An 18412-nucleotide genomic window follows, 5' to 3' on the forward strand; every position below is an offset into this window, starting at 1 on the left:
TCAAGGGTTGAGATAAGGAGGGGGAGATCGCTCAAAAATTATCGTGACGGGTAAAACAGACTCAGAGTGGGGAGAGAGTAAGATTTATTGCCTATTGCTAACAAGGTAGGGAAGTGAGAAACAAAGGAAAGAAACCAAAAACACCTTCCCCCCACCCCCCACACTAACATGAAACTGGGCCTCCATACACGTCGTGGTTGGTGGGGAGACGGACATTTCCCTAACGAGAGCTCCCCCCTTCTCCCTCCCCTTCCATGGCTTTTATTGCTGAGCGTTACGTGGTCATATGGACTATCCCTTTGGTCTTTTGGGGTCAGCCGCCCCGGCGATGCCCCCTCCGCACCTCTTGCCCATGGTGGTGGGCAAGCCACTGGATTTGGGGCTGGGGGATGGCAGAGGGAGGGCGCTGTGGGAGTCCTGGTGCTGTGCCAGCGCCGCTCAGCAGTAGACAAAACACATCGGTGCAATAGCAAGTCAGTTGTAGCCTAGCTACAAGTACAGAGCACAGCGCTGTATGGGCTGCTGCGGGGAAGGCTGAGGCCATCCCAGGCAGAGGCAGCCCACCAAACCCACCGTGGTGGGGACGGGATGACCAGGCAGGGTCTAGAGGGGTGGCTGGATCCCAACCGAAACAGTCGCCCGGGGGCTGGGAAGGATGGGGAAGGTGCTGGGTGGTGCGGTGGGAGCTCCTACGCTCACCCACCTCGGAGGAGCTCGGAGGGACGGTGGCGTCGGGGGGAGTCCTGCCGGGCCCCTCGCAGGGACCACCCGCCCAAAGACCCCGGCCACGCAAGTCCACGAGCAGGGAGGTGAAGGTGGAGGGGTTCAGAGGGGGTCACCCACGGCCTCGCACCCCGGGACATACCATATAAGGTCATATGGCGTCATCCCTCCTTTATGACGTCATCCCTCCTTTATGACGCCATCACCCGGACACTATATAAGGCCGCGCTCGCCCAGGCCGGGCCAGTGGCAGAGGCGACCTCTGCTGCTGCGCGGTGCTGGGAGCCGGTGTCTGCTGAGGGCTCAGAGGCTGCTGTCCCTCAGAGGCCCAGGCCGCGCGATCGCTGGTGGCTATTGCTGGCAGCGTTTGGCGAAACCGTCGATTTCGCATTCCTTAAGCCATGATCCGGGGTGGCGTGGGCCAGGGGCCTGTGGCGCGTGGTCGCCCCTTGCCCCGTCGGGGCCCAGCGCGACCCCCCAGCAGGCCTGTGCAGCAGGAGGAGCACAGGCAGGAGCTGGAGGCGCTGCGGGCCCAGCTGGAGGCGCTGCGGGCCCAGCTGGAGGCAGTGCGGGCCCAGCTGGAGGCCAAGCGTCTCCGCTCCCAGGAGCTGCAGCGCCGCTTTGCTGATGAAGCCCGTGAGATGAAGAAGAGGGCAGAGGAGCAGCGGCAGCTCCTGGCCAAGCAGCTACGCTCCAAATGCGAGCAGGAGCGGGCGCGGGAGCTGCAGCGGCTGTGGGAGCAGCTCCAGAAGCAGCAGGCAGCGGAGATCCGTCAGCTGCTGTGTGAGGGGAACACCAAGTGGTGCCAGGCTCAGCAGCTGCTCCAGCAGCAGTGGGACGAGGCCGTCCGCCAGGTGCGGGACCTGCAGCGGCAGCTGTTCAAGGTGCCCGTGAACCGTGGCCGGAGCGGCGGCAGCGAGGCCCGCGGCAAGCAGCAGGACGTCAACAGGCAGCTCTGCTGGCGGGCAGATAGCAAGCAGGCCGCCCAAATCCTGGACCTCCAGGAGAAGCTGCAGCTGCGGAGGAAACTCCCCTCTCAGTACATCCCGGAGAAGGCTGAGGGGGGGGCGCCTGCCTCCCACAACGGGGACAGGGCCGCGGCCCAGCACCGCCTGCAGAGTCTCCTGGGCACAGGAGCCACCAGGCCCGGCTCTTCGAAGAGCTCCGGTGCATCTGGTGCTGGTGGTGGAGAAGGGCAGCGGACAACCTGCTCGAGCTCAGAAGACGCTCACCTGCGGGGTGAAGGGCAGAGCAGCAGGAAATCTGTCAGAGACATTGGGGTTCAGGTCCCAGAGCAGCAAGAGGCCTGTCCACCTGGCAGCGGAGACAGCCCGTTCCTGGAGCAGCAGAAAGCGCAGCTGCAGAATGCCCTGAAGGACCTGGCCAGGCAATGGATGGTCCTTCAAGAGGAGACCTGCTTCCTGAAGAACGAGAGCTCCCTGGTGGAAGCGAGGGAGAAGGCGGGGAGGCTCAAGCAGGAGCTTGGTATGCTGGGCCTCCTTACCAAGAATCTGACAGAAAAAACCAGGAAGCTGAAAGAGCTTGCTGCAAAGTCTGGAAAGACTGCTGCAAAGACGGAGCAGGTCGACCAGCAGCAGAGAGGGCAATTGGAAACCGAGGCTGGGAAAAAACTTCAGCTGCAAAAGAAACTGGATCAGGAACGTTCAAGGCTGAAGAACAGGTACGAGGAGCTGAAAGTGTGTCTGACAGAGATGAGAAATGAAAAAGCCAGACGCGCGCAGGAAACTTCTCAGCTCCGCAGGCAGAAGGAGAGGATAGAGGAGATTCAATCTGAAAACGCTGCTCTGAAGCAGAAACTCGTGCAAGCGACAGAGCAGCGAAATGCTGCCGTTGGAGCAGCCAAACGTCTTCAAACGCTCCTGAAGGATCTCGATTGCAAATTGAAAGCCATGAGTCAACCGGCAGAAAGAACGCAACAACAGCAGCAGGACCACGAGGAAACAAAGCTAATGCTGCAGAAAAAAGAAGAGGAAGTTAAGCATTGGCAGAGGGCTTGGGCAGAGCTCAGAAGGACACGTGAGGAAGAGCTGCAAGCCTCTCGAGTGCAGCTGAGAGAATCAGAGCAGCAGTATCAGCACCAATGTCAACAATGTGAGCTGCTCTCTCAGCAACTTGAGCAAGAGAAAAGAAAAAAATCCAGCCCTATCGTCTCAGAACTACCCCAGGCAATGACACCTCCCACAGCACAGGCCTATGCAGAGCAGTCCCATGACCTCTGCAGCCATGAAGACAGCTCTGATGCTTCTGAGAAGGCAGCCAAAATCCTGGGATTCTACACAAGCAGCTCGGCATCTGATGCCACACGCGACGGTCCTGGGTGCTGCACTGTTTCAGATGAGGGCTCTGTAGGTGGGAACGGAGAGTCAGGAGCAGAGCATGTGTCCTTCGTCCCGCAGTCCCTGGGACAAGAATCACCAAAACTTCAAAGACTTGTAGCTCAACAGGGCCACCATCCTGTTGAGGGTCCTAATGAGCGCCCCGAAGCAGAGCTTCCTCATGCTCGGGGAGAATACGTTCACGTCTCTGGAGACGTGGACGAGCATGGCGGGTCTGTGAGGGAGCGGAAGCCTGTCAGAAGACGACTTTTCTCCCCTACTTCGACAGAAGTTTCAGACAGCAGCCAGGTGACAAGTTCAGAGCTATGTTATCCCCTGCAAGACAGTGATATCGAAATAAGTTCTTGCAGCAGAAGGGGAAGGAAGAAACAGAGACAGAATAAATCTTTTTGACCAAGGAATTTGTGTCTGTGTGGTGGTTTTACTTGGGTGGGCGGTCGAGTTCCACCTCAGCCGCTCTCTCACTCCCCCTCCTCAAAGAGAAAGGGGGAGAAAATACGACACAAAGGGCTCAAGGGTTGAGATAAGGAGGGGGAGATCGCTCAAAAATTATCGTGACGGGTAAAACAGACTCAGAGTGGGGAGAGAGTAAGATTTATTGCCTATTGCTAACAAGGTAGGGAAGTGAGAAACAAAGGAAAGAAACCAAAAACACCTTCCCCCCACCCCCCACACTAACATGAAACTGGGCCTCCATACACGTCGTGGTTGGTGGGGAGACGGACATTTCCCTAACGAGAGCTCCCCCCTTCTCCCTCCCCTTCCATGGCTTTTATTGCTGAGCGTTACGTGGTCATATGGACTATCCCTTTGGTCTTTTGGGGTCAGCCGCCCCGGCGATGCCCCCTCCGCACCTCTTGCCCATGGTGGTGGGCAAGCCACTGGATTTGGGGCTGGGGGGTGGCAGAGGGAGGGCGCTGCGGGAGTCCTGGTGCTGTGCCAGCGCCGCTCAGCAGTAGACAAAACACATCGGTGCAATAGCAAGTCAGTTGTAGCCTAGCTACAAGTACAGAGCACAGCGCTGTATGGGCTGCTGTGGGGAAGGCTGAGGCCATCCCAGGCAGAGGCAGCCCACCAAACCCACCGTGGTGGGGACGGGATGACCAGGCAGGGTCTAGAGGGGTGGCTGGATCCCAACCGAAACAGTCGCCCGGGGGCTGGGAAGGATGGGGAAGGTGCTGGGTGGTGCGGTGGGAGCTCCTACGCTCACCCACCTCGGAGGAGCTCGGAGGGACGGTGGCGTCGGGGGGAGTCCTGCCGGGCCCCTCGCAGGGACCACCCGCCCAAAGACCCCGGCCACGCAAGTCCACGAGCAGGGAGGTGAAGGTGGAGGGGTTCAGAGGGGGTCACCCACGGCCTCGCACCCCGGGACGGCGGCAACCCACGGGTGCAGCCTTTGCGTGCCCGGAGCACCGGGGCAGAGCCGGCGGCACAGCAGCTCCGGAGCCAGCCCCGGCGCCGGTTCCTGGAGTGGGAACCGAGCTTCAAAGGGCTTGGGGGAGCCGCATCGGTCCGCCCCCACCCATGCCAGCTGCCCACGGGTGTCCCGGGCTCCTCGCATGACCGCAGCACGGCCGGGCTCGGCACCGGGCTCGGCACCAGGCTCGGCACCGGGCTGCCGCCGGCTTTGCCCGGTGCAGAGCAGGGCGGAACGCGGGGGCTGCCCCCACGCATGACTCCCGGCCCCCTGTGGGGGCAGCTCCCAGCGCCGGGGAAGAGGGGCCCCGCACCCCACGGGGGGTGCTCTCCGGGTGGGCTCCCCCCTACCTGGGGACCCCAGGGAGCGCGGTCTCGGGGGATGGGGGGCGGGCCCAGGCCCCACGCGTGACCACCGCCCCCCGTGGGACGGGAGCCCTACGGATGGGGACAGCCCACGGGGACCGGACCCATGCGGGGGTCGCTGCCTCAGCCCCCCCTGCAGCGGGGGCGCCTCCCACGGCCCCTGCACCCACGCGGGACCCCGGCCCCCCTCGAGCCCCAGCCCCACGCGCTACGGGGAGCCCCCGTACCTGGATTTACCCCAGGAAATGTCCTGGTTCAAAGCGTGTCCGTGCTGGCCTCTCCTGCGGGAGGTGGCCGGTAGCGGGGCAGGCGCGCTCTGCCGCGGAGCGGGGGATCGAGGCGGGCAGGGCTTTTCTGCGGCGTCGAGGCCACCCGAAGCAGCCGAGGGAGCCGCTGGGACCCGGCAGCCATCGCGAGGGAGGCTGACGAGGCGTCGGCGGAGCCGGCAGCGTCCCCTCCCGGGCCTCCCTCGCGACGGGGAGGGAGCGGGGCGAGGCGCGGCCGTTGGCGCGGGCAGGTTGCGCTCGGGCAGGGCAGAGCGTTCCGCCGCGCTCCCGGGAACAGCTCAGCTACCGGCCGCCTACCTACGGGTAAACCGCCACAGTCATCACGAGGCGGAGAGCTCTTTTCAGACGCTCTGCGGCCGCCCAGACTGAGCGCCCGCTCGAACACGTGGCGCTTCAGGCCTCCGGGTGCCCGCAGGGCCTGGGCCTGTTGCCGCCCTCCGAGGGCGGCGGAGACGCCGTGAGCGTGAGGTGCGGGGGCCATGGGAGGCACCCCCGCTGTGGGGGGGGGCTGAGGCAGCTGCTCTAGCAGCAGCGGGACGAGGCCGCCCGCCAGGCGTGGGACCTGCAGCGGCAGCTGCTCAAGGTGCCGGCGAACCTCGGTGCTGGTGAGTGTGAGGTCCAGCCCAGCCCAGATGGGGGTTGAAGTCCCCTGAGAGGACCGGGCCCTGCAAACGTGATGTTTCTCCTACCTATCTGTAGAGGTGTTAGCGTTCATGAAGACACATAATCCACAAAGTGATTATATGAAGGTGCTTTATTAGGCGCCGGAAGTTAGGGGCATGCCTGCCCAAATCTAAATTCGTCTGATTTGTTCTCTCAGTTCTCCTTTATCTCCTAAGATATTACATATTCTATACATATATACATATATACATATCACTTGCCGAGGCGATGGGCTCCGGGGCAGATGCGTTCTGCAGGAGAGCGGGGGATCGGGACAGGCAGGGCTTTTTTTCCGACATCGAGGCCGCTCGAGGGAGCCGCCAGGACCCGGCAGCCTCCGCGAGGGAGGCTGACGAGGCGTAGGCGGAGCCAGCAGCGCCCCCTCCCCGGCCGTTCAAAAGCAGCCCCTAGGGAGCGCGAGCGACCAGGAACGCAGCGACCAAGGCGGGCAAACAGGGCGGGGCACGTCAGAAGGGTGGGCGCGGCAGTTTGCGCGGCAGTGCGCGCAGGCAGGGCGAGCAGGGAGGGCGGACAGGGCAGAGTTTCCCCCCGCCCATAAGAACAACACCTTTAACGGCTGTCGACTGCTAGCTGGGCTGCGATGGTCTTCACCAGGCAGAGCGCTCTCTCTAGAGAGTCTGTGGCCACCCAGACTGACCACCTGCTCAACAATGCGGCAGTTCAGGTCTCTGGGTGCAGGGACTGCCTGAGCCTGTTGCTGCCATCTGAGGGAGGCAGAGGCACCGTGTGTGTGAGGTGCGAGCAGGTGGATGACCTGGTCCGCCTGGTGGCAGAACTCAAAGAGGAGGTGGAGAGGTTGAGGGCTATTAGGGAGCGGGAGCGGGAGATAGACTGGTGGAGCGACTCCCTGCAGGGCCTGAAGGAGAGGTAGCAGGGTGAGACACCCCAAATAGGGATGGACCCCCTGCCCTGTTGCTGTCGGGCAGAGGGAGGGGACCTAGAAGTTGAGGAGGGATGGAGACAGGTCCCTGCTCGACCTCTCAGGCAACGCCCCCCCCTACCGGCCCCACCTTCCCAGGTGCCCTTACGTAACAGATTTGAGGCCCTGGAGCTTGAGAGACCGGTGGGTGAGGACGAGGTAGAAAGTCTACCCAGGAGGATGCCTAGGGCGAGGAAGCCGACTCCACGCCTCAAGACTGCCTCCACCAAGAAAGACAGAAGGGTGATCGTAGTAGGCGACTCCCTTCTCAGGGGAACAGAGGGCCCTATTTGTCGACCTGACCCTACCCGTAGGGAAGTCTGCTGCCTCCCTGGGGCCAGGGTCAGGGATGTTGCCAGGAAGCTTCCCAACCTGGTTCGCCCCTCTGACTGCTACCCTCTTTTGACAGTCCAGGCTGGCAGTGATGATATTGATGAGAGAAGCCTGAAGGCTATCAAACGGGACTTTAGGGGACTGGGATGGTTAGTGGATGGAGCGGGAGTACAGGTGGTGTTTTCGTCTATCCCTGCAGTAGCAGGGAGGGGTACCGAGAGGACACGGAAAGCCCACCTGATTAACACGTGGCTCAGAGGCTGGTGCCAACACAGAAATGTTGGGTTTTTTGACCATGGGGCGCTTTACTCGGCACCCGGCCTGATGGCCGCAGACGGGTCCCTATCTCTAAGGGGAAAACGGATCCTAGCCCAGGAGCCGGCAGGGCTCGTTGAGAGGGCTTTAAACTAGGAAAGAAGGGGGATGGGGCTGAAAGAAGGCTTGTTGGAGCTGTGCCGGGGGGAACAATGGCAAAGCCGGGGAAGAAGGCAATGGCCCGACTGAAGTGCATCTACACTAATGCACACAGCATGGGTAACAAACAGGAGGAGCTGGAAGCCATCGTGCAGCGGGAAGGCTATGACTTGGTTGCCATCACGGAAACGTGGTGGGACCACTCTCGTGACTGGAGTGCTGCAATGTCTGGCTATAGGCTCTTCAGAAGGGACAGGCAGCACAGAAGGGGTGGTGGTGTGGCTCTCTATATTAGAGAGTGTTTTGACGTTGAGGAACTCGAGGCTGGGAATGATAAGGTTGAGTCCCTATGGGTTAGGATCAGAGGGAAGGCCAACAAGGCAAGCATCCTGGTGGGGGTCTGTTATAGACCACCGAACCAGGATGAGGAGACCGATGAGGAGTTCTACAGGCAGCTGGCAGAAGCCACAAAATCGTCAGCGCTTGTTCTCGTGGGGGACTTCAACTTGCCAGACATATCCTGGAAGCACAACACAGCCCAGAGAAAGCAGTCTAGGAGGTTTCTGGAGAGCGTGGAAGATAGCTTCCTGACGCAGCTGGTTAGAGAGCCTACCAGGGGAGGTGCCCCGCTAGACCTTCTGTTCACAAACAGTGACGGACTGGTGGGAGATGTGGTGGTCGAGAGCTGTCTTGGGCAGAGTGACCACGAAATGGTTCAGTTCTCTATTCTTGGCGAAGTCAGGAAGGGGACCAGTAAAACCGCTGTCTTGGACGTCCGGAGGGCTGACTTTGAGCTGTTCGGGACACTGGTTGGCAGAGTCCCTTGGGAGGAGGCTCTGAAGGGCAAAGGAGTCCAGGAAGGCTGGGCACTCCTCAAGAAGGAAATCTTAATGGCTCAGGAGCGGTCTGTCCCCCCGTGCCCAAAGACGAGCCGACACGGAACTAGACCGGCCTGGCTGAGCAGAGAGTTCTGGCTCGAGCTTAGGAGAAAAAGGAGGGTTTATAATCTTTGGAAAAGAGGGCGGGCTACTCAAGAGGACTATAAGGATGTTGCGAGGCTGTGCAGGGACAAAATTAGAAAGGCCAAAGCTCATCTGGAGCTCAATCTGGCTACTGCCGTTAAAGATAACAAAAAACGTTTTTACAAATACATCAACACAAAAAGGAGGACTAAGGAGAATCTCCATCCTTTACTGGATGCGGGGGGAAACTTAGTTACAAAAGATGAGGAAAAGGCTGAGGTGCTCAATGCTTTCTTTGCCTCAGTCTTTAGCGGCAAGACCGGTTGTTCTCTGGATACCTGGTACCATGAGCTGGTGGAAGGGGATGGGGAGCAGGATGTAGCCCTCGCTATCCATGAGGAAATGGTTGGCGACCTGCTACAACACTTGGATGTATGCAAGTCAATGGGGCCGGATGGGATCCACCCGAGGGTACTGAGCGAACTGGCGGAGGAGCTGGCCAAGCCGCTTTCCATTATTTATTGGCAGTCCTGGCTATCAGGGGAGGTCCCAGTCGACTGGCGGCTAGCAAACGTGACGCCCATCTACAAGAAGGGCCGGAGGGTAGACCCGGGGAACTATAGGCCTGTTAGCTTGACCTCAGTGCCAGGGAAGCTCATGGAGCAGATTATCTTGAGTGTCATCACGTGGCACTTGCAGGGCAACCAGGCGATCAGGCCCAGTCAGCATGGGTTTATGAAAGGTAGGTCCTGCCTGACGAACCTGATCTCCTTCTATGACCAAGTGACGCGCTTGGTGGATGAGGGGAAGGCTGTGGATGTGATCTACCTTGACTTCAGTAAGGCTTTTGACACCGTCTCCCACAACATTCTCCTCAAGAAACTGGCTGCTCGTGGCTTGGACTGGCGTACGCTTTGTTGGGTTAAAAACTGGCTGGATGGCCAGGCCCAAAGAGTTGTGGTGAATGGAGCCAAATCCAGTTGGAGGCCGGTTACTAGTGGAGTCCCCCAGGGCTCAGTGCTGGGGCCGGTCCTCTTTAATATCTTTATCGATGACTGGATGAGGGGATCGAGTGCACCCTCAGTAAGTTTGCAGATGACACCAGGTTAGGTGCGTGTGTCGATCTGCTCGAGGGAAGGAAGGCTCTGCAGGAGGATCTGGATAGGCTGGACCGATGGGCTGAGGTCAACTGCATGAAGTTCAACAAGGCCAAGTGCCGGCTCCTGCATCTGGGGCGTAACAACCCCAAGCAGCGCTACAGGCTGGGAGATGAGTGGTTGGAAAGCTGCCTGGCGGAGAGGGACCAGGGAGTACTGGTTGATAGACAGCTGAATATGAGCCAGCAGTGTGCTCAGGTGGCCAAGAAGGCCAACAGCATCCTGGCTTGCATAAGAAGCAGTGTGGCCAGCAGGTCTAAGGAGGTGATTGTCCCCCTGTACTCGGCTCTGGTGAGGCCGCACCTCGAGTACTGTGTTCAGTTTTGGGCCCCTCGTTACAAGAAGGACACGGAGGTGCTCGAGAGAGTCCAGAGAAGGGCGACGAAGCTGGTGAGGGGTCTGGAGAACAAGTCTTACGAGGAGCGGCTGAGGGAGCTGGGGTGGTTTAGCCTGGAGAAGAGGAGGCTCAGGGGAGACCTCATCGCTCTCTATAGGTACCTTAAAGGAGGCTGTAGAGAGGTGGGGGTTGGTCTATTCTCCCACGTGCCTGGTGACAGGACGAGGGGCAATGGGCTAAAGTTGCGCCAGGGGAGGTTTAGGTTGGATGTTAGGAAGAACTTCTTTACTGAAAGGAATGGACTGCCCATTCCAATGGAGGTGGTTGAGTCACCATCCCTGGAGGTCTTTAAAAGACGTTTAGATGTAGCCCTTAGTGAGATGGTTTAGTGGAGGACTTGTTAGTGTTAGGGCTGAGGTTGGACTAGATGATCTTGGAGGTCTCTTCCAACCTAGACGATTCTGTGATATGCATTAGGTTTCACAACTCATCTATGCATATTCATTTCCTAGCTCCGCCTAGCCTCGCTTCATATGCTAATTATCTTATCAGTCCTTCTGCGCTTGCGTATCACTCTCTGGTGGTCGTCCGGGTGGTCGTCGGGATGAGGTAAGATGTCTTCATCAGAGTTGAACTTTTTAACCTTTCCTTCTCACGCACGCTCTCTGAGCCCTTGGTCTCAGTCCAAATCGCAAGGTTGGTTTGATCCAGTTCCCAGGGTCCAAGAAGCCCCAGTTATCTAGATGTCTTGCAAATGGAGCATTCTTTTAATCCTCCTTACTCCTCCTCATGAATGGGTGCATTCTCTCATGCTACCCTTGCACATATATTTTGTATCTTCCAAGCGAAGCCCCGGAACAGTACATCGCAAATGTAACATATTAAGCAATATTGTATTATTTCATCTTCTATTACTAACATTTCCCCCCTTTGAAAGTATTTCACTCCTTTCGAGGAGGGCAAATGCTTTCACTAACTAACTGTTTTACACTCAGTGCTCACCAATAACATATTCAAGGAAAATTACAACATTACGCATCAAGAAAATTACAAAGATTAGGATTGTCACAACATTTCATAAGTCCACCACTTCTGCTTTATGTTACATTCGCTCTTCTGGTTGGGTTCACTTGATCTGGAACCGATTTTGTCTATTCGGTTTTCATTCCATTTCGCCTCCTGGGTTCCTCAGATTCTTTCTCTGAAATCCGAAGTCGTTATATGCCGGTGGAGGGTATTGCGGATGTGGTTCCATATGCCGAGCAATGGTTTGCATCACTGTCCAATTCCAGGTTGTCTTCCTTAGGATCAGACTTTTCAGCATTATAAATGTTAACTAAATTAGTACCCCTACAATCACCAATATAATTATCGTCTCCAGTAAGGACTTAACCCAATTACTAATATTCCATCCACTAAAAATGTTATCCAACCAGCTTGTTGTCATATCTTTCTCTTCCTGCTCTGCATCTTGTTCCACTCAAGCCAGTTGTTCTATGACATGTTCTACATCAATAGTCACATTTGAAATGTGGATGCAGCAATGATCAAGATGATCTTTTAGAAATCCGCATACTCCATGTTCCTTTAATAACAGTGTATCTAATGCCAATTGATTTTGTAGCACCATTTTAGTTGTAGCTTGTAGTTGGATATTAAGGTCTCTAAAGCCTTCTTTCGTGGCTCTCGCGAGCCTACTCACTTGTCCTGTAAGTTTATAAATCATTTCCCTATTTCGATAAGTAGCTACCTGTGCAAATAGAGATTCTAACGCCCAACTGAATTTTACTCCACCCGAGGGTTCATGCCATATATCTTCATCTGCCCCTTCTTCTAAACTTCTTTTTGCCCTACTAATTTGTAGGGTTTCCAACTTTCCCTTAAAAGGAGACTTTTTCCATATTGGACACAGTGTGGGGAGGGAGTCCTAGAGTTATTGCTTTTACTTCCCCATCTATCGGCAGGTGTGTAGTCCAAGTTCCATCACTGGCTGCCCGTACAAATTGTCCTGGACTTATGTATGGCACTATAGCTACAATCCACTGCGACTTGACTAGCCTGGTTATTTCTTTCCGAATTGTACTTAATTCCTCGGCAAGCACATCCTGTCCTAAGAGCTATCAATACCGCAAGTAAGTGCTCGATATCTTCATTACTACTGTCGCAAGTATATTTCTTCTCACAAGTCCACCAAGCTACCTTTGTTGACTCTTGTCTACCACTACTATCAACCCGGCTTACTGTATAAAACTGATCAGTTCCATTCTGCTTTCCCTGCCATTTAATACACCATGATGTATTCCCTCCATACTGGAATTTCTGCAATAAACTTACTGTCCAATCACTATCCCACTCTTTCATTCCTTTTGGCTCATTTTTCTCTTGACATTCCCAAACAATCTTTTCTCTAGGCCCTTCTACTATACGTAGTTCATCGTAATGATACCGTCCCACATTCTTAAATCTGCGTATCGTTACGAATTGGTAGTTCTTTTCACATTCAGACCTTGATGTTGGGGGGGCTCAGTTTCCTATAGTATTGTGTAACATTTATCCTCTCTAAAACTTTCACTTCTTTACATTGAATTGTTTCATTTCCTTTTACTTGGGGCAGTGGGGAGGTTATTATACCCCACTCAAGCGGGCCCCCTGTTGCTTTTGGAATGGGCATACAAGCAGTAATTCTATCAGTTCCTTTCACTGTGGCAAAATCTTTAATCAATCCTACCAGTAAATTCTCTGATGGTTGCCTGTGTGGGATCTGTACCACTTGTGTCCGTGGTGCCTGGCCCTCTCTTTTTCTTCTAGATCCTTTTCGGTGGGCTACCAATATTCCTTTATCCAATTTCGGATATACCAATATTTCTCTTATCCCGTAATCTATTTTCATGTGTTACCATGCACCGGTAGTTTCCTTTGTTGACTTTAGTAACACTAAACAGGGTTAGGGTGGTAGCTCCTCTCAGTTGTTGGCCCAATTGTAGGGTTTTACTTACGTACGCCTTCCCTTTCCACCCAGCCTTCAATCCTGTATTGTCCTCGGTTGTGTCTACGTATATTTCCTGGCTCTGTCCGGAGTCATTTATTTTTTCCCAGACCACCTGTAGAGAGCTAATTGTTATTGGTTTATCGTCGTGCATTCCACATTCCAAAGTAACATTTTCTCCTTTGAATATTTCCTCTTTCTTATAGTTTTCTGGTATTTCTAGGAACTCAATTACAAGGTATTTACACAAAACAATTACTGTTATCGTTACTGCTCTTAAGAACCCCGACATTGTATGGTTATACGCGCCTCATCTGTAGTTTTGTATCATCTCCGATTGCTCGCACTGACCAAAATTCGGGAACCTTTTTCACCCGAGTATAATGAATCCAAGCACCCACCCCTTCGACCTTTGCAGCTGTAAAAGTAGTCAATAATACTTGATAAGGTCCGGCCCACCATTCTCTCAGGGGTTCTTCATTCCAGTTTTTAATGTACACTCGGTCACCTGGCTGAATGTCGTGGACAGGATTTTCCAGTGACAACGGTCGGTTCCACACCAGAACACTTTGAAGTTGAGCTGAAGTTTTGCCAAGAGACAATACATAATTATAAACATCCTGGCTCCCTGTTATATGCATATTAGGATTTGATTCTGGGGATTGATAAGGCTTTTCATACGTAATCTCGTATGAGCTTACTGACATTCCACTCCTTGTCTTTATCCTTATTCTCAGTAAAGTTATAGGCAAAGCTTGTGGCCATTGTACTTTGGCTTCCTGGCAGATTTTACTGATCTGTCCCTTTAGAGTCTGGTTCATCCTTTCTACCTGTCCACTAGATTGGGGTCTCCATGCAGTATGTAAATTCCAAGAAATTCCTAAGAGCCGGCTTACGTCTTTAACCACAGATGCAACAAAGTGGGGTCCCCTATCCGAGGATATTCCTAATGGTACCCCAAATCTCAGAATGATTTCCCGCAGTAACCATTTTGCTGTCTCTTTAGCTTGATTGGTGCGACAGGGAAGGGCTTCTGGCCATCCGGAAAAGGTGTCAACCCCTACTAACAAATACCTATATCCCCTGGTCCTAGGTAATTCTACAAAAATCAGCTTGCCAGTAATCTCCTGGTTCTATTCCTACTCTAACTCTTCCCATCTCAGCATGTTTTCTTGCTACTGCATTATTTTTCAGACAAATCTCACACTTTGACGTTACTGATGTTGCCATTGTTAACATATGTGTCGAGACAATGCTACGTTTTAAAAATGTTACCATTGCCTCTGCACCCCAGTGACAGTCATTATGTCTTGTCTGAAGTATTTCTCGCATCACCAAGGGGGGTGTTACTACCTGGCCCGTAGCGGTTACATACCATCCATCAGAGTTCTTTCGGGCCTTTAGGAGATTTGCTAATTTCTCATCCTCTGGCGAATATCTTGGTTTCTTGGGGAGATTAAGACGAGTGGGGCCTACCTTGAGTGGTACCAAAGCCATTACATTCCACACCTCCCGAGCAATTTGTCGAGCTGCTCGATCTGCCAGCCGATTCCCTTCTGATATTTTCGAGGTTCCTCCTTGATGGGCTTTACAGTGCATAATAGCCACTTGTTTTGGTTTTTGTACCGCGTTTATCAAATTTAACACCTCCTCTTGATATCTTATATTGGCCCCTTGTGAGGACAACAGCCCTCTTTCTTTCCATAATGCTCCATGAACCTGGTCTACTCCAAAAGCGTACTTTGAATCTGTCCAAATATTTACCATCTTTCCTTTACTCAGTTCCAGTGCTCGAGTTAGGGCTATCAGTTCCGCTCGCTGTGCTGATGTTTCAGGTGGTAAAGGTTTTGCTTCGATTACTGTCTTCAGGGTTGTTACTGCATACCCTGCATATCGTGTTCCATTCTCCACAAAACTACTACCATCAGTAAAAAGTTCCCAGTCATACCTTTCAAGGGGTACACCCTTCAAATCCTCGCGGCTGGCATGGGTATGCTCGATTATTTCCACACATATGTGTTCCAACGGTCCTTCTTCTGGAACAGTTCCTAGAAATACTGCTGGATTTAACAGGTTAGTTGTTTTCAAGGTTACGTCACCTTGTTCAGTTAGTATTGCCTGATATTTCATCATTCGGCTGGGTGATAACCAGTGGCCCCCCTTTTGTTCTAAAACAGTTGTTACCATATGTGGTACAAAAACTTCAATACGTTTTCCCAAGGTAAGTTTCCTTGCTTCCTGGATTAAGAGAACTGTTGCCGCTACTGCCCGCAAACATGAGGGCCATCCTGCACTTACAGCATCCAGTTGCTTAGAAATGTATCCCACAGGTCTTTTCCAGCTTCCCAGTCGCTGGGTTAGTACCCCTAGTGCTAGTCGTTGTCTTTCATGTACAAATAACTGGAAATCTTTTGATAAATCTGGTAGGCCCAAAGCTGGTGACTTCATTAGGGCGTCTTTAAGTTTCTTGAAAGCTTCTTTCTGTATTTTTCCCCAAATAAAATCCTGTGCCTTCTGAGCTTCATAAAGGGGCTTAGCTATGAGTCCATAATCCATTATCCATAATCTGCACCAGCCAGCCATTCCTAAGAAGGCCCTTAGCTCATGGAGATTTTGAGGTTCCGGGATGGTGCATATAGCTTTTATCCTATTGACACCCAGACTTCTTTGTCCCTGGGAAATCTCACACCCCAAATATGTTACAGTTGAGCAAACTATTTGTGCTTTTTTCCTTTGAAACCTTATAACCACCCGTTCCTAACTGATTTAAAATTTCGATGGTTGTTTGGGTGCAGAGCGACTCATTCTCTGTGGCAATCAAACTATCATCTACATATTGTAACAACAAATACTGACTTCTGGGTACCTGTATTTGTCCTTGCGTTGTCCAGATTTCCAGGTCCTTGGCCAGCTGGCTTCCAAAGAGGGTCGGGCTATTCTTGAAGCCTTGTGGGAGTCTTGTCCAAGTTAATTGTGTCTTTCGTCCACTCTGAGGATTTTCCCATTCGAAGGCAAATAATTTTCTACTATCTTTATCAAGAGGTATGCAAAAGAAGGCGTCCTTTAAATCTATCACAGTAAACCATTTATATTTCTCTCTCACAGATGTTAACAATGTGTAAGGATTAGCCACTACCGGGTGAATGTCCTTTGTTATTTCATTTATTGCTCTAAGATCTTGTACCAATCTATATTTGCCATTCCGCTTCTTTACTGGAAAAATTGGAGTATTGTATTCCGATTTACATTCTTCCAGAATCTGATAGTTGAGAAATTTGTCAATAATTTTCACTATCCCCTGCCTAGCTTCTATCTTAAGTGGATATTGTTTGATTCAAACAGGTTTGGCTCTTTCCTTTAATTCCACCTTTACCAGTTGTGCCAGTTTCGACTTCCCTGGTACGTCTGTTTCCCGTACTGTTGCTCTAACTGCATTTTCTACTTCTCTTGGAATATTAACAAAGGGTTTATCTTTGGTCATTAGGATTTGGCCTACTTTGGACTCAGGTACCTTCATTATTAATTCTCCATCCTCAAAGGTTATTGTTGCATCTAATTTAGCTGATAGATCTCGTCCCAAGAGTGGAATCGGGCATTCTGGTACATACAAAAATTCATGGGTTAGTTCCTTACCCCCAAAACGCAAATCAAGGGGTTGTAAGAATGGCCGTTCCTCCTCCTTCCCTGTGGCTCCAGTTATTGTAGTTGTCTTAGTTCCTAATCGTCCTTTTAAACTATTTAACACTGAATATGTTGCTCCTATTACATTTACAGACTAATTAACACAGAGAAAGAAGCTCCTGTAACCAACAACAACAAAAAAATTCAAGCTTCTCTCTTCGTTTCCTAGCTTTATTTCAACTAGTGGACCTGCTAGGGTAGATGCCCCAGGTCCCCGTCATTTCTGACTGTTGTAAGTTTATCCTGCAGCCTAAGACAAATTCCTTCTGATATCAGGGGCTGATTGCCCTAGAAAGAGGCTAGCCAATTGCCTCTGTTTGTTTTCTGAAGCCAGGTCCAAATTTTCTGTCTTTTTTTTTTTTTTTTTTTTTCCCATTGCATTTCAAAGTTGGTCCAGAAATTCAAAAATTCCATAGGGTTTTCTTTTGGACCTTCTTGGAACAGATTCTCAATTCCCAATTTAACCAGATTTTGGTATTTACATAATTTCCAGGGTGGTAAGGGTCTCGGGGCGGGGGGGGGGGGGGGTGTCGATCAGGGGAATGCAATGGTTGAAAGTTCCCTGAGCGGTCCCATTGGCAATCTGAGCTCACACAGGAACTCAGGTTGTTTTAAGAGTTAGCTGCTTTTCTGTTTCCATGACAACTCTCTGGGACCCATCATGGTCCCTCTGCCCCAGAGGGCTCACACCCGTGATTTTGAGATCTCAGCCTCGGGTTGAGGCGGAACTATTAACGTTCCTACGTCCTCTTCCCCTGCTCATTCAACTTCAAACAGCTCTGTTAGATACTACATGCCACACAACCTTTAACACCTTCAACAACCCTTTTAACACTTCCTTTATCTTCCTCTAGCCTGTACTTTTCTAATGCCAACACCAAAGGCTCAGTCAGGGGCCAACTTAATTCCATACCTTTTCCCTCCAAGATGCTGAAACAACATATCAGTATGCAACATTTCATCCTATTTTCCTTCTCTCCTCAAGAACAACATTAATTGCAAGACACTGTTACAGTCGATTGATCCATAAAGTGGCCATTTAGTTTGATCCATAAAGTGGCCATTTAGTTTATATAGTGGCCACAATTGATTGCAATACTTAGTGGAAGTCCTCTTGCTTTCCGCACCCCCCCCACTCCCCGTTCGGACAATATCCTTGCAGTGTGCCAATGTACACCCAAGGAGGCTTTCTTTAAAATGTCTTTGTTTTGGATATTACCCATTTCCTTGATTTCCCATTCCCTTTTATTTATTTATATTAATTACTGTCCCTTGTTTCAATTTCCATGCAAAACTTTTCATTGCAGGTTTTTACTATCTTTTCCTAATCTTTGTGGGAATAGAAATGTTGTTTTTGCAGTGTTACGTTGTTTAGAAGGAAGGAATGTGGTATTGAGATGTGCTTACAGCGATAAGAAAGCTCAGCAGGTGACCTCGTAAAATGCAGACAACCAGCCTCCTTAGAGCAATCAGGTGAAAATCACTGTGTTAAGTCAAGCCAGATAAGGGGAGAAAACATTACCATCTCCAAAACAGGCCGGCAACTGAAGGCCAGGCATTGTCTGTGAAGCATCAGATAGATTGTGAACCTGGATTACCCACTCCAGTGGGGAAACAGGGGAGGGCCCTGTCATCAAAAAGTATATAAACTGTGTTTTGGAACTAGTAGGTGCGCTCTCCTGCTTGTGGGGCGCCCGCCATTGCAATCGCGAATAAATTACTACTTCACTGAGATCCTCGCCTGAGCCTAAGTTATTGGCTACGGAGTGTTTCTCACAATTTGGGGCTCG

Source organism: Anser brachyrhynchus (genome assembly GCF_964034855.1).
Source record: "Anser brachyrhynchus genome assembly, chromosome: 29".
NCBI classification, from domain to species: Eukaryota; Metazoa; Chordata; class Aves; order Anseriformes; family Anatidae; genus Anser; species Anser brachyrhynchus.